Below are 24,908 nucleotides of genomic sequence, written 5' to 3'. Positions count from 1 at the left end.
ACTTGATAAATAACAGTGCAAAACCGGGTTTTAACATGCCTAAGTACTTTCGACTCTCACTGAGTCTTTGTCGAAGGAAACTGCAAGACAAACACCAGCAATACGTAGCCTGCTCCACCACGCAATGATTGACAGGTGTAGGTTGACACCCACTAGATCTCCGGCTAATGTTTGTTTGTTATAGAATGACACTAATTAGCCTAGTATTCATTACACAAGAAAATGGCCAACAGGTTTTGTTTTTGTTTTCCTTTATATCTAGTATACAATGCATGGCAAGGTTCATATAACGATGTTTCATCTATTCGACCAAGAAATCATAAATCATACATAACATAGGCCTTGCTAGCGACCGACAGGTTTTGAAGCAATCAATGTAATGTATAGGGCCCAGGCGTTAAACCTACAAAACGAACAAGCAAACTTGAAAAGTGTGTGTCTGTCTGTGTGTGTGTGTGTGTGTGTGTGTGTGTGATTTGGATTTTTAACGTAGCTTTTAACAATGCTTCAGTCATATTGCTACGATGTCTGCAGTGTGACAGTTTATAGTGATGTCTAGCACTGGCGCATCATGCCGCAGACATGTAGCATGATGTCCCACCCAGTCACATTATCCTGATACCAGACCGACCAGTCCTAACACTAACCCCTTTTCTTCATGCTGAGCGCCAAGCGAAGCAGCTGCTAGTAGTACTGTTATAAGTCACTGGATTGACTTGGCCAGGGTTCGAACCAGCGACCTCTTGCATCTGAGGCGGACGCTCTAACTACTAGACTATCTGTTAGGTGGAGTGATTTGCACCTTGGTTCACATATAAGCATTACACACATAAAATTTATACAATTTACCATTTATAGAGTAATTATAGTAAGCAATATTATATTTCATATTGTTTTTTAAACATAATGCTTCAGATATGATCACTGCGGTCTCTTCCACCATGCCTAATGGTGAAGACCTCTCATGACTTTGCATCCCACTTATTTCTTTCAGTGAATGTTTGGAAACTTCATATTTTGCATTTAAATGGACTTAGTTCAACCTTACTTTAGTTTTAAAATATGTGTCCTCTCGGAGAAAATTTAGGTAATTTTTGCCATTTAAATATCTTTTTCTGAAATAATACATGTAAATATAGATCTTCACCTTGACCTTTTACTCATTAATTACATAATATGACATGGCTGGTAATATATTTCAGCATTAAATTGAAAAGAGATAAATGATTATATTAAAAAAGACGATTCTTATTAGACAGCTTTATTTTTTTTAATTCCTTTTTTTCTTAAATAAACTCAAATGTTTAAATGTTGCCTGAAATGTACCATCGCTCTATATGTGAACATGAACTTGCGATATAATTAAATGTTCACTAATGTAATCTTTGACAAGCAGAACTATGCACATTGCTTACTTATATACTGAACTACTATTCCGAGGGATATATTATAGGACACACGGTACTAATTATATGGAAAAACGGGAACCAGCCTTAAATAGAGTATATATGGGTTTGGCTGACCAGGATTGGTTAATAATGTAGGTTATATTTTAAGAAAAAGATTTTTTTGAGAGTTTATCCTAGTTGTAGCTGAAAAAAATAGAGACATTGTTTTATTGGTGGAATTTCAGTCCTTTAACAATCTTGAGTTGGAACATACATTACTAAAATTAGCACATGACTCTTTGGTGCGGAATTGAAAGCACGTGGTTCAAACACATGCAGGTCCAAAAATGCCGCGGCTCATAACCTTTCTTCTACACAGAAGCTGACGTACAGGTTACATCTATACTGATAAATATAGGTTTGAGCATGAGCACTCAAAACTTTCAAGTTATTGAATGTTTAATATGCTGGTGTTTGCAGAGGTGTACTATCGGAACTGAATTAGTACCGTCAGTCCTTCCGAGCCCGTGTGTGTGTGTGATATTTTGGGCTGGAGATAACAGTAACATACAGACTTATGCTTTAAAATATTCACTGAAATGAACAATCGTACGAAGTAAAATATCGCTTTCAGCACCTACTATAGCAGGTACCCGTATATAATAATTACGTGTATATTCACTAATGTTTTCCTAGTTAAAATCAATTTTAAAACAGCGTTTGTAAACTATATAACTTCGTGCACGCTCGCCCTCGCCCACCCTCTTGACTAAACGCACATCCTCCTATTTAGATAGTAACATAGATTCATGGGGTGAGAATCCCAGTGAATTACTAACATTGGGTCATATCCCATCTTCTCTAAGTCCATACCTAGTGGATAAAACATCTGAAGTTTCATGTATAATTTTGGGAGGTGTAGAGGTTCTCGACAAAAATACTGTACGTGTTATATATAATTATGTATGTAACAGGAAACAATACACTACCAGACCTGGGTTCCAACCCGAAACCTCCCTACATCTGGAATGACCCTCTACCAAATGAACATTCTGAGCCGACGCTATCACTTTTACCTGTTACATACACAGGCAGATCCCTCCTAAACATGACTAGGTTATATATCTCTCCATAAACATGAATGGGATATGTATCCTGTCATAAACATGACTGGCCTATGTATCCCGTCAAAAACATGACTGGGCTATGTTTCCCGTCATACGCATGAATGGGCTAATTGTCCGGTCATATGCATCACCGAGCTATATATCTCGTCGTAATCATGACTGGGCTATCTATCCCGTCATACGTTTGACTGGGTTATGTTCCCCGTCATAAGCATGATTGGGATATGTATCTCTTTATAATCATGCATGGGCATTATATCTAGTCATAATCATGAATGGGTTATATATCACTTAAAATTGGACGATCTTGCAAATGATTTTATTAATTTGTTAACATTCATTAATAATAATGAAGATTTGTTCTGAAGCACTTAAAATAACGTAAATATTCAATCATAGTTGTTCCAAAATGTGCACAGAATTATATTATGAGTTGGACATTTTGGGGTCTAATTTAGGTGACAGAACTAGGTTATGAGTTGGACATTTTTGGGTCCAATTTATGTGACATAACTAGATTATGATCTGGACATTTGGGGTCTGCTGTATGCAACATAACTAGACTATGAGCTAGAAGTTTTTGAGTCTACTTTATTTGACAAACTATGCTCTAAAGCGGAAGAGTGTGTGAAATGTCGCATGAACAAATTTTCGGAGTATCTCGCACAATATCAGCTACACAACAGGACCTATTTGCCTTGTAGTCAACATAGTGTTTCCATCGCCTTTATTTTGTTATCTTTACGTTAGCTTCTTTATGTTATCATCTTACTAGAATTACCTGAGGCAGGGGATGGACTGTGTCTTAGTACGTTAAATTTAGGTCTCTATCTTGTGTACTATGTGTGAAACTGTTGTGTAACTAAACTGAATATTTGGATTTTTTCGAAAATTCATCTGGTGCTCTTTAAAAAAATTAAAAAAGTTATGAAGGTTGCTCTTTTATAAATCAGTATTCGATTTTAAAAACAAAAAACACGCACGTGTCATTTTAATGTTAAATTACTCCGTAATGCGGTCGTTACTGACCTAAGCCTAGTAAGATAACATTTATTTATATTAACTTTCTGAACGCCATTTTAAACACATTCTCCTTTATGAACGAGGAACCATTAATCCTAAAGTCAGTCTAGTACTCGTGGAGTTAGACGAGAGTTCTATTTATATGCATATTGTCCGGTACCAGTCAGATAAATTAACTCAATGGGATGCATTCGATTATGTTTCGTAGGAAATTAAAATGACCTGATGGTTAGAAGGACAGTCAATGACATGTATAAACACACATTGTATCATTGACACTTCTTCTACTGCTCCATCATGGCTACCCTTATCTTGTACCGTATTAATTGAAAAAAATATTAGCACATGAATGATGAAATTGCCTGATATACCTTCCCTCATAACCTGTCAATTAAGTCAAGACGCATAAAGCGCAAGCCTACGATCCGATCCTATTGGATATAAACTTGACATGTAATTCTCATTGATAGATCTTTTTTTTTTCTCACGAATCTAAAAATAACACCTATATATACAGAAGATATCTAATAGAAAACTGGCACTTTATGCGGCTTCCACATACGCAGATGGTAGATGAAAACACGTTGTCGTGGGGCTTTTGTTGACAGTGACTCAGCGGTTAGCGTGCCGGACACGCGATCGACAGAGTGCAGAAACTAAACGTACCAATAGCTATTGGCTAATGTGGTATGCGTTTGCGCAACACGCTTGACTACAATTGTATCAATTTGTGTAATTGTCTTAAAAACCTCCTTGGTAGTGATTAATCTACCTGTATCGCTTTGCCTTGAAAGACCAAAGCAAACCCAATTTTTGTGAAGGTGTTGAACTCTTAAGGTTTGCTGGAATTTTGTTGTTTTCTTAGTGGGCAGTGGGGAAAGAGGCTGGGAAACGGCTTTATTGGCTGAGGAAAATTTAAGAATAATTGCAATTATTGTTGCCGTTTCATAGTGCGAAGTTCGTGTCTCTGTTAATGTATAAACCATCATAAGCAATTCACCAGTCATTGAATAAATACAATTATACATCAAATTAACAAATTGACCAGGTTTATAACTTTTCAACCAACGTACACAAACAATATATAGAAAGCTAACCTGAAGCTTTCGTCCTCACGCTAAAGACTTCATCAGCAGACTGGTGTACTCTTTACTGGCTGTTTACATCGCTCTATGGAATGGTGAGCGATGCTAACAGATTGGTCCAGATATGCGGCAGGTTGTAACGGCAGGTTGCTAAGGTGGCAGGGTCCAGTTTCGTAAACTGGCCCCAGGCAAATTTCTTAACTTAAGGCTATGGTGTGACGTTTGCAGCTATTATTGTTTACTATTTAAAGATATAGATATATTCTTGAACTAGGTGTTTCAGGCTTGTGTTTGTTCTTGAAAATGATGTCAGGCATGTGCACCTTCTATAGTTACTCTGCAGTATGTTGATAGTGAAATATCAATAGATGGCTAGGAAGAAGAGCTAGCTTCCCATAACAGTAAACACATGGGTCTGGGGCAAGTAGAATATCTTAAAAACGGTTTGGATGACAACTATTCTGAACTGCATCAAAACTATTTAGTAGACAATGTTTTTTTCAAAATTGTCATCTAGGGAAAGGGCTTGTGTTTGCACTCTGAGCATCACACGGTGTCAAAAATGACATTCGGACATGAAAATTGCATGTATAAATTTGGGATTGAGGTGCATACATACTTCTGCTATCCACTGTCGTTGACTTATCTGGTCAAGTGGATACTATTCTTATGCTTTTTTAATATTGGTATCCTAAAATATGGACCTTTATGACATCACCTGTGTATTTTACTTTTTATGACTTTTCACACTAGATCGCTGATTGCAGCATTAAATTTGTACACGCCCCCCTAACAGTCAGTAGAGATAAAAAAAAGTCTGATGATGAAGTCTTTAGCGTGAGGACGAAACTTCATATTAGCTTTCTATATATTGTTTGTGTATGTATGTATCTGTGATTTTGATTTTTGACGTAGCTTTAATAATTTTTCATTCATACTGCTACGATGTCATCAGTGTGGCAGCTTATAGTGATGTCTAGCACTGGGACATCAAGCCGCAGATATATGTAGCATGATGCCCCAAACAGTCACATTATCCTAACACCAGGTCGACCAGTCCTAACACTAATCTGACAATACTGAGTCTTTGGTATGACTCGGCCGGGGTTTGAACTGGCGACCTTCCCCATCCGAGGTGGACTCTCTAACCACGAAGCCGCCGGAGGGTTATAATCGGTGTATGGGATCGTACATATGAAATGCTAATTAAATGTCAAGTAGATCGAAATGGCAAAGTAAGAAGAAATCGAAGAATTGTTCACATCCACGCTCATAATATCGGCACGTACGATTTAGTTACTGTATGTTTTGGAGCACATCGAAGGGACGGATACGGGTGGGGTGGGGGTGTGGAGGGGCTGTCCTGGGTTTCCGGATTCCCAGACTACCCCACCCCCAAGTAAAAAACGTACACGCACAAAGATACAGTCACTTGTCCCTTGAGATTTGAAAATCCTTTATTCTTGGGCACGTTCATTGGGTAATATGTACTCGTTGAGTAAATAGACACACAGACTTTTACTTTGATGCCCTTTCGATGAAAGTCAGGGCCCTTCTGAAATTTTGCAATTCCCCCCCACCCAAAAAAAAAAAAAAAAAAAACAAAAAAAAAAACACTTGAACTGATCCGGCCCTGCATGGGTCATTTTTCTTTAGATAGAAGAGAACGTGCCTATGTCTGTCTTGGGTAAATAAGTGAAGCCATCCTAACGGTTTAATTTGTCCTCAAGATACGAGTTATTTCCCTTAGCGGCACACTTTCTTTCAATGTAATCAATCCGAGAATTGACATTCTGCTGTAGCATACTAACGGTGGGGGGAGGGGATGGATTCCAAAAAATTTTAATCGCCAAATTGACCCCAGGCGCAATTTACCCTTAGAACGCCACCGCAAGATATATATATATATATATATATATATATATATATATATATATATATATATATATATATATATATATATATATATTATTTATTTATTTATTTATTTATTTATTTATTTATTTATATGTTTTCTCCACTACTATATTCTCTATTTAGATTCGTGATCATAAATGCTCTGAATAACAGCTACTTTTCTTTACATTATTAATGCATCATGTTTCGCTCCATGTCTTTCATCAACAAGAAACTATAATTAATGCAAACTCTTTATGGGGTAATAAATATTATCGAATTCCGTTGTTAAAGAATGGCTAATAAAATGTGATTTCTATTCAGATAAATCGATAATTCGGGCGGCAGTGGTCTGTATGGGAAAGGAATTACGCGCTCATTTTAAAAGAATGTTATAGAGTTACTTGGAGCGTTTGATATAAAGTTTCATTCACAGTCCTTGAAAAGCATTTTGTTTCCAAGCCTCACTGGGATACGAGATGGTTGAGTGGATCTTTTGTATAACTCACCACGCTGTCAGTTCGTTGTGGGTTCGAACTGTCCAGATCAATCCTAGTCGACTTCGGTAATATAGCTCTGTATGGGCGAGACACTTCACTCTCATTGCCAAGGATGTAATGTAGACTTCGGTAGTGTGTCAGTAAACGTCAATCAACGAATCAAATCATTATAGACTGCACATGAACAGAGATCAACCTGGAAAAAAGAAGGATGAGTAGGCTTATCTATGCAAGCTATTGTATTGATAAAAACAAAGACATTACAAATATTGTCAAATTGCATGTACTTAATAGCGCACTTACATAACTTTGTAAACATTCTTTTTCACTGTACATAAAAAGCATTTGATACCATGGGCGCCTGCATAAATTTTCCCAGGGGTAATAAGCAAACATGTAGTGGTCAGCTATTAAGTTTTACAGATGTAGGCAGAAACATGTTTGTATGTGAAATTCGGAGAAAGGCGGAAGGGGCAGGTAAACCCCTTTCTCCTGTGTGCGGGCGCCCATATTTAGTGCTTTTCAAAAATTGGGAACATTATTACGCCTTATCCAATACCTCATACTGTTCTCAAGTATGTGTGGTATTTTCACAGAATTAGCACAAAGCATCTATATCATTCACAGATCAAGCATGTATCCTTCTTCAGACGCCTATACGTTCGTCGTGATATTTCAGATTTTCACGTTTCTATTCTAAGATAATGCAAACAATTGAACTGATTGCATTGGTGATATTTCATAGTTCAGGTGAATTAAGAGGTTAGTGTTAGGACTGGTCGGCCTGGTGTCAGGATAATGTAACTGGATGGGACATCGTGCTACATTTCTACTGCATGATGCCCCAGTGCTAGACATCACTATAAACTGCCACACTGTAGACATCGTAGTGCTAAGACTGAAAAATTGTTACAGGTACTTTAAAAATCCAAATCACACAAATCATACGCCGAATATATTTACCATATTATATGTGCAGGTTTGTCTTCCCATCATTGATACCATATATATCTAGTTCAGTTTGAATTATAACAAAGCTTAATGTATCTAGAAACATTCTTTACTAATTGACAAATTGATCCCAATGTAAATAGTGCTAACGAGTTTGGAGGAGACACAATGTTTTGGCAAGTACTAACCCAGACTCTCAGATTCTTACACTCCTTGTTGAGAAGTACAGTCAGTTATAGCAATGGCGCGTACAAAGCAAGGAATTACCATAGATTGAACGATAAGGAAAGGTAGAAAGGGTTACTTAGTCAGTTGTACTAATACATATTTAAGATTTATTTGTATAATCATAACATTCTCAACCATTCCGTACTGTTGCATATATATTATCCCGGCTGGGAGTTGTGCGACAGAGCAGAGTGAGCTGATTTCACAATTCACTGTTGCAAACAGCATTTTGTTTGCACTTTATGTACTCATAGATCATTGTATTTGTAGTAACACTATAAGAGTTAGCTAAAAGTAGAGGGGGTTGACCGGCTTGAATTGCAATAAAACTAATAGAGAATTATCTCACAGTAAGAGTATTGTGCTTTCCACACATAACAAACTGAGTCAAAGAAGAGAAAAATGGATCAAGATAAGGAACAAACCGGCCCAGGCAGATCCAAAATCCGACAGTATTTCCACACAGTGTACGAGGAAAATAGGATGATTGTCCATCACCCGGCTGGGTGTCAGACAATTGATTTTGAATTTGCCACCAACCCACCACGGCAAAGTGAAGTCCTGATGGGACTGCACACCATTGGAGTGGATATAAGCAAAATTGAAGCACTGCAGAATGGAGGCCTAAATAAGTATGTGATTTACCCTAGGGGGGGGGGGGGCCGCTGCTAAAAGAAGAAGACCTAAGCATAAAAGGGATAACAGCAAGAGTCTATAAAACGGAACCCTTCATAAGAACCATTGAGCAGAGACTGACGGAAGTACACGTGATGGGGCTCCCCATGGAAGTGGATAGCCGGGAGCTTGTGGAAAAGATAAAGCAAAAGACAGGGGTGACAATAGTGACCCACAAGATGGCAACAGTCTGGGGATTCGCCCCCATAAAGTCTGGGAACAGACTGTTATACGTTAGCAGGGAGGAGGCGAAGAAAATCCCAATTTTCTTTTGCGTGTTGGGATTTCGTCTGAAAACATGGTACACGGGGAGCGAGCAGGATAGAGTTTGCCCCCTGTGCTACCAAAAAGGGCATGGCCCCAGAGACTGCAAAGGAATAGGAACAAGCCCACAAGAACAAACCTATGCCAGCAAAGCGGCAGAGAGACCTACATCCCAGCAGAGGCAACAGCAACAACAACAACAACAACAACAACAAAAATCACAGCAGCAACAAGCAGAGGTCCTAACCCTGATAAAACAAGTCAGGGAGGAAAAGGAAAGAGAAGAAAGGATACAAACCTTACCTGACCTGGATGTAACTAAGATAGAAGGGCACAATACCCAAGAGTGGGAAGGGTATCTGAGTCCCAATAAAACTGCAAGATCCATCGTGCAGAACGAAGAGGAGATAACGACAAAAAACAGATTTGACGTGCTAGAAGAAGAAAACCAACAATCAGGAGAAAACTCGCAGATAGAGACCCCATTGACATCGACACCGATGCCCAGAAGGAGGAAGGAAAAAAGGAATGCAGATGTTATATCACCCCAGGAGAAACCACTGTCAAGACGGCAAAAGAATAAACAGGGAAGGAAAACAGCAGAAACAGAAACACAACAATTACAAGGAAAAGAACAGGAAGACGGGAGTGAGGGGCAAACGGAGTCAGAACCGGACACAGAAAACGAAGCAGAACTTGAGGATGAAACCGGAACAACAATGGAATCTAGACAAACAAGTTACACCGAAACGGAAAGCACAATTCAATCGACAGTTACAAGCACCTTAGAAACCCAAAGTAATACACTTTCATCAGAGGGGGGTAGGGAAACCAGTGCCCCTCCAGAAGATTCACAACTAAACACATAATAATATTTAATATAAAATAAAATTTAAACAGGTTAATTAATGTAAACAAAAACAACACCCTGGTAAGAGGCAGGAATGGAAGGAACAAACTTGCAACTCCTGTCTGTTGATGTAAACGGTATTAATAGAGAAAAGGTATACAAATTCCCAAAAGACTTAAACCATGACATATTGATGATACAAGAAACGCACAATGGATTTAAAGACAATATAAAAGTAGTAATTGAAAGTCATTTAGACGGGATTTTAATAACTAGTGATTATATTAATACAGACATGGGGGGGGTGGCAATGTTAATTAAAAATAAAAAGGGATTATCATGGGATAGAATAGAAGTAGGAGGGGTTTTTAAAGGTAGAATGATGCATATCATAGTTGAAGAAGTAAACATAATTAATATATATATGCCTGCTAACAGGGAACAGAAGAAAGAATATTTAGAACATCTAAATGAATATATAGAGAAATATGCTATAGGAAATATTATCATAGGGGGTGATTTAAATTGGGTGGGAGACAATATAGATAGGGAGGGAAACCTGGCTCCGAATGACATAAGGATTAAACCAGAAATGGAATATTTTATTAAAAAAAAGTATAAATTAATAGATGTATATAGAATACAAAATTTACTAAGGAAAGAGTATACCTATGAATATAAAATTAATAAAGGAAGCCGATTAGACAAATTTTACTGTAATAATTATGATGTAAATGTATACAAGGAAACTAATATAACTGATTTTAAAATATCTGACCATAAACTTATAAATATGACCGTAGCAATAAAGACGAGAATTAAATGGGGGAAAGGAAGATGGATGATAAATAATTCGATTCTAAAAGATACAGAGTTTATACAAAGAATTAAAGAGGAAATAGAAAAACTTAAAAGTAGGGAAAATGTAGACATAATTTTAGAATGGGAAAAATTAAAAGTAAAATTTAAAAAATTAGCGATAGAACACTGTATTTTAAAAAGTAAGAAACTAAAAATGGAAAAAGAAGCGATTAGATACCAAATACAAAAAGTAAACACTATTGATAAGGAGACCCTTTTAAAAAACAGATTGGAAGAAATAAATAAAATAGAAAGTAGGGGTAGAGAAATCAGGGCAGGGAAATATACAGGGATATACAAAAAAGCAGAGGGATTATATAAAAGGGAGGAAAAAAGATTAGGAGGAGACAAAACTAAAGATAAAATCAAAATCAACACAACAACAACAACAATAACAACAATAACGGAAAAAGACGAAATCATGAAACATATAAAAGACTATTATGCTACACTCTACGAATCAAATAATATAACAGAGAATGTAATTGATACATATTTAGAAAACATACCATGTGAAAAAATTACCCAGGATTTTAAACAACTCTGTGATGATTTTATCACACAAGAGGAAATTTTAGAAAGCATAAAATTAATGAATAAGGGAAAATCGCCAGGAGGAGATGGACTCTCTGCAGAATTCTACATGACATTTTGCGGAGAGTTGTTGCCCATTCTCGAATGGTTATATAATAACATATTTTAAAAAATAAGGAAATGGCAGAAACAATGAAGAAGGGGATAATAATTTTAATATACAAAGGGAAGGGGGATAGGGAAGATTTGAAAAACTGGAGGCCCATCTCCCTCCTTAACACAGACTACAAGATCCTGAGTAGGATCTTAAGTAATAGACTTAAAAAGGGGATAGGGGATATAATAAATGTTAATCAAACTTGTGGGCCAAAAAATAGGGATATACAACATAATAGTTTAAACATAACCTCAATAGTTGATTATCTACAAATTAAGGGACAAAAAGCTGCTATGGTACTTTTTGACCAGGAAAAAGCCTTTGATAGAATTGAGCACAATTATATACAAAAAGTCTTGAAAAAATTTGGATTCGGAGAACCTTTCCGAAAATGGACTAAAATACTGTATAATAACATAACATCTAGAGTACAAAATAATGGAGCAATGACAGAACAATTTGACATAAAAAGATCAGTGCGGCAAGGGTGCCCACTATCCATGCTATTATACGTAATAGCAATCGAAATGCTGAGCATTAGCATAAAACTTAACAAAGAAATTAAGGGTATAAAGGTTCCAAATATTACAGATGAAGTGAAAATGCTACAACATGCAGATGATTGCACCAACTTTTTAGATGATCCAAAATCCTTTGAACAACTAATAAAGGAATATGGGAAATTTGGACAAGCGTCTGGATCTAAAATAAAACAGGACAAAACGGAAATACTAGAGATAGGTAACTGGCGAGGTAGGCGTTCAAGCATACCAGCCCATGTATTCAAAGATACGGTTAAAGCACTCGGGTGTGCTTTGGCAAAAACGAAGAGAAAGATAACTGTAAAAAAAATGGAAAGGGAGATAGCACGGAATATCGATATCTGGGCACTTACGCCGTTATGTTTAATGGAACGAGCCCAAGTGGCCAAAACGTATATGTATGTTAACCTTAATTATATAATGAAGTCCACCAACACAAGTAACGTAATATTGAATAACACAGATAAACATATAATTAATTATATATGGGATTTTAAATTACATTATGTAATAAAAGAAACTTTATACAAAGCTAGGGAATTTGGGGGGATAGGGTTACCAAGTCCCATAATTTAGAAACTACAAATATTTTAAACAGATTTAAAAGACTGAATGACGAACCTAAATTACTATGGGAAGGGATCTATATATATTGGTTTGGTTTCGTTTTACGGAACAGGGAGGGGATATATAAAAATAATAAAGTAATGAAACTATTGGAGACACCTAGGAAATTTAAAAGTATAAAGGATTTATTGATGAAATATAGAGATAAGAAAGAATTTTGGGACATGGACGAAAAACTCTCTTATAAATGGATTAGAAATGACATAACCAAAAATATACTATGTAAAGTCGAAAAAGAGAATTTATATGTGAACTGGAAAAAGGCGTGGGGGCACTGGACACAATTAGGATCTGTAAAAATACAAAGCCTCGCCTTCAAATACATGCACGATGCGTGGTTGACAGGTGAGGTTGCAGCGAGACGGCATATGGTCAGACCACCGCCAAAATGTCCGTTGTGTAAAATAGGAACTTTTAGTAAAAAACATGTAATCTTAAATTGTAGGGAAACACAGAACGATAGGGAAATGATTATAGATGAAATCAATAAAAATAGTTATTTTGAACCACAATGTCTACTATACCTTGATGGTGATTTTAATAAACAAATCTTATACAAAATCTCAAGTTATATTGTAAGTAGTATAAAAAAAGTGTGGGCCAATTAAATTTTAACATAGGAAAATTTCAAGAGGGAAAGTACAGATAATGATGCCATGGGGCTAAGTCACATGGCGCCACGCGAAGTGAACAGACCCATGGAAGAGTCTCGAAAGAAACCCTCTTGAAAATAATTTAAACCGGAGAATTATCCCTTTGTCTCCAACTTACAAAAAAATTTTTAAAAATAAAATTGAAATTTTCCGATTGCAACTCAAATCAAATAAATTTTAATTTTATTTTTTTTTTTTTTTTTTTTTTTTTTTTTTTTTTTTTTTTTTTTTTTTACACATTTGCGACGAACTTTTAGAGCATTTATAAGTTAAAGATAGACCTGCTCCATGGGAGAAAAACATACAAAATAAAAAAAAATGTGGATCTCTCCTGGAGCTCAGTCTCATCTAAGAAAGAAAGGTGAATCAAATACACTCATAAGAATCAATAAGATTCAAAAATTAAGGGGAAATCACCGATCTACAAAATTCAAAAATATGGACAACCTCCCGATGTATTGGAAACACGGGATATAATAAGAAAACTGATACGCTACAAGAATTTGACTTAAAAGCTATCCCAACAATAAAACAATATAGCATACATAACAAATAGCACAAACACATAACAAACACGGGATGTAGGAGACCCTAGCAAGGTCACAGAAAACGCAAATTCAGGGGAAGTGACCCGAGAGGATAATCAAAATCACTCTCGGAGATACACCCCTATAGATACACTAGGAATGGAAAAATACCCGAACTCCTAATTCACTTTTGAAAAGAGGATGAAATAACACAATACAAAAAATCAGGGGGTATACAAAGATACATAAAATTTAATTAATTAGGATGGGGGGGGGCATCTGTCTGGTGCCCCCCCCCCCAAAAAAAAAAAAAAAAAAAAAAAAATACTAACCCAGACTTCGTCGGCGACGTAGATAATAGCATAAAGTATGAGTGGCCCGCTTAACCGAATAGGCGAACTAGGCGTCCGACTAGGCCGCCAAAGTTGGAGGGGGATACCACCCCACCCACCCCCACAAAAAAAAGAAGAACACTGCCAGGTTATTAATTTAATATTGTCAAATATGTAGATTAAATAATGAAATTAATCAATTATCAAGCACAAACGTGCATTTATGCTAATGAACAGTTTACAACAAACGATGCCCCCTGAAGAAGGGGCGACAAAGTGTAAGGTTTGCAAGGCCGCCCAATACCTCTGTACTGGGGCTCCGAGTGAACGAGTGGTCTAAAGCGTTCACCGTTACCGATCAGTGCCATGCCATATCTGTATGCCTGGGTTCGTGCAGCAGATGGAGGAGGTGATCCAACCAAATGGCAGACTGGGTGATGGTGGTGAAAATAACTAGCAAACAAGACAGTATATGGAATCATTGGAATGACCAACGAATAGTAACATAAATATATTTGACACATCATGATATTTTTGTATGTGCCATAAAATGCCACTTAAAGAACTTCATGATTAACCCGCCGGACATATGCCGATTCCGGGGTTTAAACCACAAAGTATAGCAGTAACGGCTTGGGAATCCAACGATGTTTCCACTAGACTACGCAGCTTCGAGAGATATTTGTTAAAACCTAATATTAATACTTACTGGTGATAAATCAATAACCTTTTAGATAATTTATAACTATCCCGTGCTCTAGAATAATCAGCAGAAATACAATATATAATTAGTGTTATTTACAAAAAATAAATAATAAATCTAAACTCATAATACGTATATTGCTGAGTGGAAGAATACTCCAGAAATGTAGTCCACGTGTATTGTTAGTCAAACGAACCAGGTTTGGCTCGTTAGTATCATACCAGAGAATGTTCCTAAACAGCCTGCAGCAATAAAGATGGCTTTCGCAGAGAATATATCCGTATATTTTGTTTATGAACAGATAGATAAACAAATATATCAAAAATTAAATATGTACAAGTATTTATATAATACATCATAGAAAATTTATTAGGTAAATCATGCCTGTTCTTCTAGTAGTACCTACTTTGCTTGGGGAAGCCAATTATTAATATTGTACAGATTTATTTAGCGCAGCGAGAAACAAGATTGCATAATGTAAAAATAGCTAGAAAACAATGCATGGTATTATTAGCGGATGGGTATAATTAGCTCAGTAGCCCACGTAACCAGGGCAATATCTAAATTTTGAGTATAACTGAGATACCGGCAATTCGCTGTTGCTGAAAAAAATACGTTACGTTACTGTAATACAGTAAAAACTTTGTATATCTGCTGACTTAGTGATCTGTAATTAAATCGTTGCCGTAATAATACTAATTAGTGATTCTGCGCTTATCATCAAATCTCCTACGGCAATGAGGATTTTTGTTATTGTTGTTGTGGTGGTGTTTAACGCCATTTTTCAGCACATGATAGGCTGGCTATACATGGCGGCCAGTATTAATGGTGGAGGAAGAACCCGGGAAAACCCCGGAAAGAATCACCGACCCACGAGAAGATACTGGCAAGCTTTCTCACATACCCACATTGGCTGAATCTGAGACTCGAACCGTCGCAGACAGAGGTGAGATGGCAGTGATCCGTAACGGAGTGCGCTTTAGACCACTCGGCCACTCGTGGCCCCTGGCAATGAGGAAGTATTTTCAGTACTTGATTCTGTCAAACAACATCTGCATCAACGCCAGGAAGCTTATGTGGAATTTGTAGAGGATACAGAACAATTATTTATACCAGTCACAAAAGATATTAAAGATATTCTTCCGTCGTTGGAACAAACCGCTAAATCAATCGAGAAAATAACAAAAGAACTAAAAAAAAAACAGGTCCAAAAGAGTCTCCAAGAACTTCCAGCTTAAATATTGAAGATCAGCCACAATTACAGGAAGAAATACAGCAAGAAATAGAGGGTATCAATCGAACCCTTGCTGAGATTGGTGATATAAGGGATCTTGCTGTACCAGAACAGGATCCTTCTAAAATGAACACCTGCTGAATTTGCCGAAGACGGTCGTAAAATAATTAAAGGAAACCTTACAGCGGTAGCTATATCAGGACATCAAGTTCGTAGTGAACTATTAGATCTATCAAACGCCGATGTCACCACAAAAACTGGACTCGTTTTGTGTTTCGAAGTTACCGTGGTATAAAGCAAAATGCTAGTAAATATAAGCCTTTATTTCACGAATTTAAGAAACAAGTCAAAGAAGCTAGAGAATCCCAATTACTTGGAGATATATCATGGCTCGAAAAATCACAAGTTGGACCGCCTCGTATTGAGGAAGAAGAAGCAACTAGAAGTGGCATTGCCACTTGCGATTAACGTCATGAAAAGCAAGGTGGTAATATGATCGCTGAATCGCGAGTGATTCAAGATAAACCTTGTCCCAATAACATCATCGCTAATGTTAATTGACTAGAAATTATGATTGGTGGAAGACAAGCCGACACAATTCCCAAGAAATCATTACTGAAGCATCTGCTATTTGTCAGCGTTTATTTACTGGTGGCGTCATGGAAAGTAGCGTCCATCGGGAGCTGGTATATACAATTACCGACGATTACTACAGCGAGGGATCAATTAGATCTACGATAACAAAATATCTACGGAGATGGACTATGTGATGTTGTTCAAGATTTATTTAAAAGTATAGCACAAAAAGCTATCCCGATTGTAAAACAATTAGGAATGAAAGCCATCGAAGTTGTTCGTGATAAGGTTATTGGCACTGTTGGTAATGTTGCTTGTAAAGCATTCTCGGCGATCAAAGACAGACTCGTACCATTAATACGATGAAAATGCCCAGCACCGAAGTGATGCCACCAAGTGTCAGCAAAATCATATATCAAGCTGCCAATGAGTTGTCGAAAGAACTAGCTGGAGTAACATCACCGACAAAATAAAAAGTAGACGCCGCGATAAAAACATCATAACCGCAAACTTAATATCGGGAGGTGGTCTGGCTCGACGGTCCTTTTAGACAAACACGAATATAAATTAAAACGTCCAAGCTTATATGTGATCCTGCATTTGACATTGACGCACTGGACCTCAAAGATGAATCTGTGCGTGATTATAAGTAGCATTCTTATGACACACGTGTACCTGACACAAGTGGACGAATCAAGTTGTTAGGTTTGCTTGGATGTAGTGCATTAGTTTTGGTTCTGTTTATCATACGGATATTTCTCTTAGTAGCAGATAAAGGTGGAGGGTTAGGGACTGATACTTCAAGATGGCATATAATGCAGAGGTCATCTGATGCAAGTTCAGGGGATACCAGCGAAGACCGTAGAATGTTATCATCAGGCCTATGAAGATTTCAGTCTAAAATGTGACCCTTGTATGGGTGGGTTGGTTAACTGACTGTTTGAGGTTGAAAACATTAATGGAATCTAGGAGTTTTGATGTGTTGGGATTTCCGGGACAGTCAAAGTGAAAGTTGAAATCTCCAAGAATAATCAAGTTGCAACCTATGGAATTTCCATACTCCAGGAGATTCGGAAACTGCTCCAAAAAGAGATATTCAGCCAGCTTGTTGTTACTGGTGCCAGAGCAGACATGTCTAGTTCATTTATGTAATAAAGTGCGTAAACAACGGGTCTAGCCGAATAAGCGTTCTTGCAGTAGGTGTTGTCTATCCCGATAAATATTCCTGGTTTGGTATTTTTGTCCATGATGACTGTTGATGGCGATCTTGATTGTTTTATTGGATCCATTTTATCACGTATGATCTGCTGTGACCCAACTCGTTTTTGTTGCTCAAGTATAAATTTATCGTGAGAAAATAATTTTTGTTGTCCTGCAGACTTTTTATTATTTTTGAGCAAAATTTTTATTCCTTGTTGAATCTATAAATATTCCTTCACTATCTATTTTCAACGTCGATCAAAACATGAGCGGCCTCGCCATTGATAAAGTGATCCTTTGCTTGTTTGACAAAATCATACAACTGTAACTCAGATGTTATTTGCTTTATTTCATCGTTCAGTCTGTCAAAACCAGATCTTGATGGTGATGGCTCAATCGTTGATAACTTCATAAACTGATATTGTGTGGCTTCATGTGATCCAATGCATTTTCTAATGAGATTAAAATATGTTTTCGATTTTCGATTTTGGTACTGTGCGTTTGTTCCCAACGAGTTCTTGATATTGTTGCATTAGTAATTCAGCCTCGTCCTAAGGGCCCATGCTATATGGTTGCTTTTTTAAATATACAAAATAATATTTCTCTAATTAGACTTTCACAAATAATATAATGATTAACCAACATGTAATAGTTATAAATGGTTGATGGTGGGAACTGCTGCACCTTGTTGAATCAATTCTCGCAGTGACTATTGCACGATTCATTTGTTGTGCGTTCGACGTGGCAGTACCGGACCTCTACCGTGTCTAAATTGTGGGGTGGGTGTCAAGGGGAAAACAAAATTATTTGTATCTTGTGGAGGACGACGTTGCAGAGCGATAAAGAGGTATTTCAAAATAACAAAGGCTGATGATTGTATGAAAATAAAACACATTCTACATTATATTTCTCAGTATGTCCAAAGTAAGCAAAGTAATGTTAGAGCCAAAATGATTGTATAATGAAACAAGCAAAAGTTGAAGTCAATAATATTGATGAATTTGTGAAGCACCCGATATTTAATAATTACGAAGCGAACAGAGCGGGGTTTATGCGACATTGTCATCTGTCCAAAAAACTGTAGGAAATATCAAAACCATTGGTTACATTATGATCCGTATCGGAATTTCTGGAAGTAAAAACATTATAATCTTACATCAGATTTATTTATGAGTGTTTCAATAGCGTAATCAATGAAGGACTCGTGAAGGATCATAATAGTTAAAATAGAAAAGACGAACAAAATTAAAAATTTTCAAGCAATCACTGCATGTGAAAACAGTAAACATGGAAAAGCTGGAAATCACAAAACACACAAGCCAGTTAAATCATTCAATATTGAAACAAACGAAACAAAAACGTTTAATTCGATGTACATTGCTGGAAAATATTTTGATATTAATACAGTTTCTGTAAAACAAAGTATCTAAAAGTATAATTCTGCTACATCGAAGAGGCTCAACCAATGAATAAAATTTATCAATAAACATCTATGTATTCAATATATTTTGTCAATACTAACAAATTTGGATATTTTGTGCGTCATTTACACATCTGTGTTATGTCATGATTTTTTCATATTATGACTAAACAGTCAAAAAAAATATTCATATTTTACGGAACATAAAAAACATAATGACGTGTCACATATAGTTTGTTACTATTCGTTGGTCATTCCAATGATTCCATGTATTCTTTGCTCATTTGTTTCACATACCCCCGTCCACCATTTTGTTGGATCACCCCTACTACTGCTTGGGCTCAAGCGAGGTGGGTACGTGAGAAAGCTTGCCAGTAGCTTCTTGTGGGTCGGTGGTTCTTTCTGGAGTTTTCCCGGGTTCTTCTTCCAACATTTATACTAGCCTCCTTGTATAGCCTACCCTGTGCTGAAAAATGGCGTTAAGCTCTATAATAACAATCTTTACACCGGCCCTGTAAGCATGTATAGCGTCACTGAATTTCTACCAGTCCTTTTTCTAGGTCCTATACAACCGTTTTTAGTGAGTTTCAAAGCACTTACCAGCAGTGGCGAGGACTCTGGGGACAAATTTTGTACATAGATTTACAATAGCCGAACATTCTCGTCGCTGCTTTTATCTCAGGTTTTTGTACACACTATATAAATTCTTTTATACCTGGTATACTTAAAATTGGTGGTTTTATGCGTTTTCACGAATACTACATTCTGGTACTAGTGTGTCAGACTTGAGGCCCGAAGAATGTAGGTTCAAATTCTGTTATAGACCCAACTTGCCGTGTGTCCCTGGAGAAGTCACTCAACTCTCCTTGTCGCATCAGGATTTCATCTTTATGGCTTACGTCTGCATTAAAAAAGAGAGTTGTGGAAGGTCATATTTTATTTTACAACCCCATGTGTTCACAATGTCCAGGAATAATTTAATGGGATAGTTTTGCATCTATGTGCCTTGTTGTAAATATTTATTCTGAGCGTAGGACCCTATATTTGAAAGTTAGCCATATATATGTTATAATGCCAATACCCATGTTATGCTACAACACTTTGCTTTAATGTTGAATATGAATATTTTATGAGTCGTTATTCAGTGTACCTCCCAATATCCTATATATTAAATCGTCCAAATGTGCCTTTTAATTAATGTATGGTCTTCCTCACCGTATTATCATTATGTCATTCATTCTTGCTTTTAGAATCGTCATGTCTAAATTACCTGGAAACCCCAATCAAAACCAATGTCTCGGGTTTTACTTTTAAGTCTTCAAAATCAATGTTTGATGTCTTGTGTGCTATATGAAACCTATTTAACTAGCTAAATTGGATTTGTGGTTTTTGCATCACGACAATTGAGCCCGTGCAGAGAATGTCATTGGATTGGGCAGCAAGCCACCACATCCAGTCAAAAATAAGCTTCCTTGTTCGCATACTAAAATTTGTTTAGAAAGATATTAACGATTTAAGAAACAAAATGTATATTTAGTCCGTTTAAGAATATATATACATGTGATTTAATTCTACAAATAAATTCCATACCATCGTTAATGCCTTACTAAACAAATTTTAGTGTGCGACCAAGGAAGTTTCAATCGTAAAGTCACTCAAATACTCATGAACTAGGGTCCCATTCAAAACTTTTGATAAAGACAGCAAATTAATTGGGTATATCCTATTCAGTCAAAGGGATAGTCATTTATGACTCTTATAATGGCTGCTTGTTCGAGAGAGATGAGTTAAAACATTTAGACAATATTTGTACCATTAGTATTCGTTCTAACGCCCCTTGCTTTGTACCTACTCTGAATTACCTCTAAATTAACGAATACATCAGGGCGTGAATTACGAAATTGCTAGATATAATCGCGCTAATGGCCTACCACTCAACTAAATATGCATAAAGCGGCAGTGCGATCTAATTGTACTTTAAACTTCTGTGTCGCGTCGACTGCAAATTATCTTTCTTTCGAAAAGCTAAAGCTAACACATATAAATACTGAAGAAATTTCATGGAATACTGACATTTTCGCTGTTTCATTATTATCAGCTCTCCGATGAACAAATGTCGTTGTTGACATCTGATGACAGTGTCCAACCTAATTACCTTCATACTGCATGAATATTGACCGTATTTCATCGCCATAATATAGTACAATGTACACGAAAAAATAAACAACTCATTCAAACCCATCTTCCCTGGCCAATGTTCCGATATGCTAACCTCATCTGAATCTTGGCAGATCGAGCAGATATTTATATTTCGGTGATTCCGGTCAGGGGATGTCATTGGATGGGGCAGCAAGCCATCACATCCAGTCAAATCTGAACACTGTTCTTTCATGATCGAGTCAAGGAGAACAAACAAATCGAATAGACGCACAAATAAGAATCTTTTCAATACCTGTCCGTGTTTGTACAAATAACTTTCACCCAAATACACATGTAATGACTAGTCACACTTTCGATGTTTAACTTACAAAGTATCTTTCTGAAGTCAATTGCCTCCACCAATTTCGTCTGATGTACAGTGCACCGCTGTTATACACTATGGTCAGTTGGCATTGCATACTAAGGGAGGCAATTCAAGAAATCCAATAGATATCGCTAAGACAAAGCACACAAATATCTGCTCGATCCGCCAAGGTGTAACCTTGGCTAGCGAAGATGATTGAAACCATGCGCGTAGCCAGACCATATTTTGTCATACGTTTTTATAGAATGACGAATGCATTCCCCTCGTCGCGTAGCGAACAACAAAAATGCTTGCATATATTCAATGTAAACATGGTTATGAAATCAAGGAGTGATTTTTTGCATGTCAAGGTAGATTGCAGAACTAGCAATTTTTGAAAAAAATTGGCTTGAGATGCATTATCTTTTTTCTCAAAGACATAGTATGCAGCTGCGTGTCTGCGTATAGGTAGATACGCGCCTGATTGAAACATACCAGGTTTCAACTTTACTCTTTATGGAAATTATGCAATTATATTTTACAAAAATTCGGAACAATGCCTCTCCCGCCCAGTTCTTCAAGTCAATGTCAACAAAGATAATAACTTTGAGTAAACACGTGATATCAATAGAGACAAAGGCAGCTACAAAAGGGGATTAATTTACTATAAAACAATGCTAACAAGCGAACAGCAACCCTCACCCACTCAAATTTGAACAGTGTCCGCTTGGACAAGGCACGTTACTCCAACTGTGCTAAATGATCTACTTGTGTTGCTGTGTCGCAAGGCATCAAAGCAAAAGAAATTCAAGTTTTAGAATAGGTGTAGAGCTTTGAGGTTTGCTGTGACTTGGGGTGGGGATTGAGGCTGTGAAAGTAGTTTCATTCACTGAGGAAAATACAGGAAACAGCGTATACGAACCGTTTCTTCATCAGGCAGTTATTCATGCTATCTCGGAGTGTATTAGTGTGAAGTTCGTTATGCTATGACATATATCGGTGATTATTTTATCGCCGTTAGTCTTGCAGGTCAGTCGCAAAATATAGAACAGTACAATTGTACATCAAATTAACATATTTCCACTACCATCAACCTTTCGTGGAGGATGTGGGGAAGATAGATCTTGTGATTTGGTGGGGAAAGGTGACAATCTTAGTATAATCAGTGCCTTTTAGCCTTGTAGGATGGGTCGTAACTCGGCATCATTTTCGTATTTTCCTTCATTGTTTAATAACTCCAGAGGAGTAGCATTTTGGAATTTGTCCATGATATCACCTCCATTTAAATAAGCCTCTCCTTGTGTCCATGATAATCATACTATGAAAACGCTAACGTTGCCTCAGAATAGAAACAGAAAATAGGCGATGTATTCAGAGTAATCATCATTTGAGCGTGCGACGAAGGATGCATGACTGAATTGTGAACAATTACATTTCTGTGTAAACAGCTGCGAAAATATTACGATTACTACACGTGCTTTGCAACTGAATAGGTACTGAAAACTGGGCGTGAGGAAGAACGTAATTTATGGCAAGAATAGAAGCATGACATCAGTGAACTTTTACAACGATCATGTGGACGGGTGATGAGATACACATGATTCATATGTGGATGATTTTCATTGCTGTTTGGAAAATGTGTAAATCTAGAATACCACACATCCATGGAAAGTACGAGGTATTTTACAAGGCATAACAATAAACATAATTTATGATTTATGACAACAAATTCCTTTGATCTGTACTGATGAAACATATTTACGAACCTCCTAAGTGCGAAATTGAGTACATGCAACTTAAAATAACACTAAGAGACCTAGAATGTATTTTTTATCACAACGCACACTTACAAATATAAAACCTGGATGTTTATCGAGTTTGAGATTAGTTATGTGCAGTTTAGGATGATCTGAGTCAATGTGAAAGGTGGGTGGGTGTTCAATGATATTTTGATGCTTAATGACAAATACACAATTGGTAGTAAAGTGATACACCCGTACATATATGCAATGCAATGCGGCTGGTCTGGTTAAATCTGGACCCATAAACAAAACCCATAACTTACTGAATGCGTGGAGAGCCTCACTCTTGCTGAACCCACATGTGCCCAAGTGAGGCTGGGAAATAAATTATATATCATGGGCTGTAAACGAACCTGTGTATCGACTTATCGATTGAAACGATAGTGTTTTAAAACGAGCGCGTAACTGCTTTCCCATAAAGACCACTGTCACCCGGATTATCGATCTCTCTGAACAGAATACATATTTTTATAATCCACTCTTTTACAATGGAACGCGCAGATATTTAGTACCCCGGAAAGAGTTTGTATCAGTTAGGTTCTTGTTAATAAGAGACATGGTGAGAAACATGGTGAGACACAAAATTATTTACTGATACTGTAATGAAATGTACAGGGTCATATAGTGCATTTAACATTTATGAATCTAGACAGAGCGCATAGCGAATGAAACCAAAGTCATAGCATGGTAGTCGAAACATGTTGCTTCCTTTTTAAAAATATATATAGCTATTTTCGCCGTGACGTCATTGGGTGTGGTCACTTTGGGGGTTTCCTGGTCTAGTTGGCTGAAAGACAGTAAGATGTTCTCAAAAAAATTATATCTCTCTTTCTGATACAGAAGGAGAGACATTCTTTTGCAAACATCGCATTTAGTTATCAACTATCAAGTAAGCTTACAGTCTTTCAGCCAACCAGACCAGGAATTCACCAAAGTGACCACGCCCAATGACGTCACGGTGACAATAGTTATATATATATAAAGAAAGCAACATTCAGTCTGACTTCATACTTTGGTATAAAGTCAATAAAAACTGGTTCTGAAGCAGACTATGACGTTTATTTTTTTGGAGTCTTCTATGTTCTTCTATCAAATTCAGGGTTTAATACAAAAAACGAAATGGATACGTTTGGATCCTAACTTACCATCACGTGTCCTTCAAACAAACACGTGTTTTTAATGCGAGATTTTACTTCCAGAAATCATTAGATCAATAAGTTTTTGCTGAAAGTTCCTTTCACACATGTCTA

The 24,908-nt window shown here is 36.9% G+C and overlaps 1 long non-coding RNA gene across 1 annotated transcript in view; it reads right to left on the bottom strand.

Moving 5' to 3' along the window:
- LOC149791497 (uncharacterized) overlaps nucleotides 1-24,908 on the bottom strand; it is a 164,207-nt gene that overhangs the window by 108,366 nt on the left and 30,933 nt on the right. The window contains exon 2 of the long non-coding RNA XR_016423363.1: nucleotides 7,029-7,215. This is a non-coding gene — a long non-coding RNA (uncharacterized LOC149791497). The remainder of the gene's footprint in view (nucleotides 1-7,028; nucleotides 7,216-24,908) is intronic.

The sequence above is a fragment of the Sinohyriopsis cumingii genome, chromosome 9 (assembly GCF_028554795.1).
Source record: "Sinohyriopsis cumingii isolate HCF-2022 chromosome 9, ASM2855479v2, whole genome shotgun sequence".
Taxonomy (NCBI): domain Eukaryota; kingdom Metazoa; phylum Mollusca; class Bivalvia; order Unionida; family Unionidae; genus Sinohyriopsis; species Sinohyriopsis cumingii.
The sequence above is the reverse complement of the archived record's forward strand: the minus strand, read 5'-3'. Positions and strand labels throughout refer to the sequence as shown.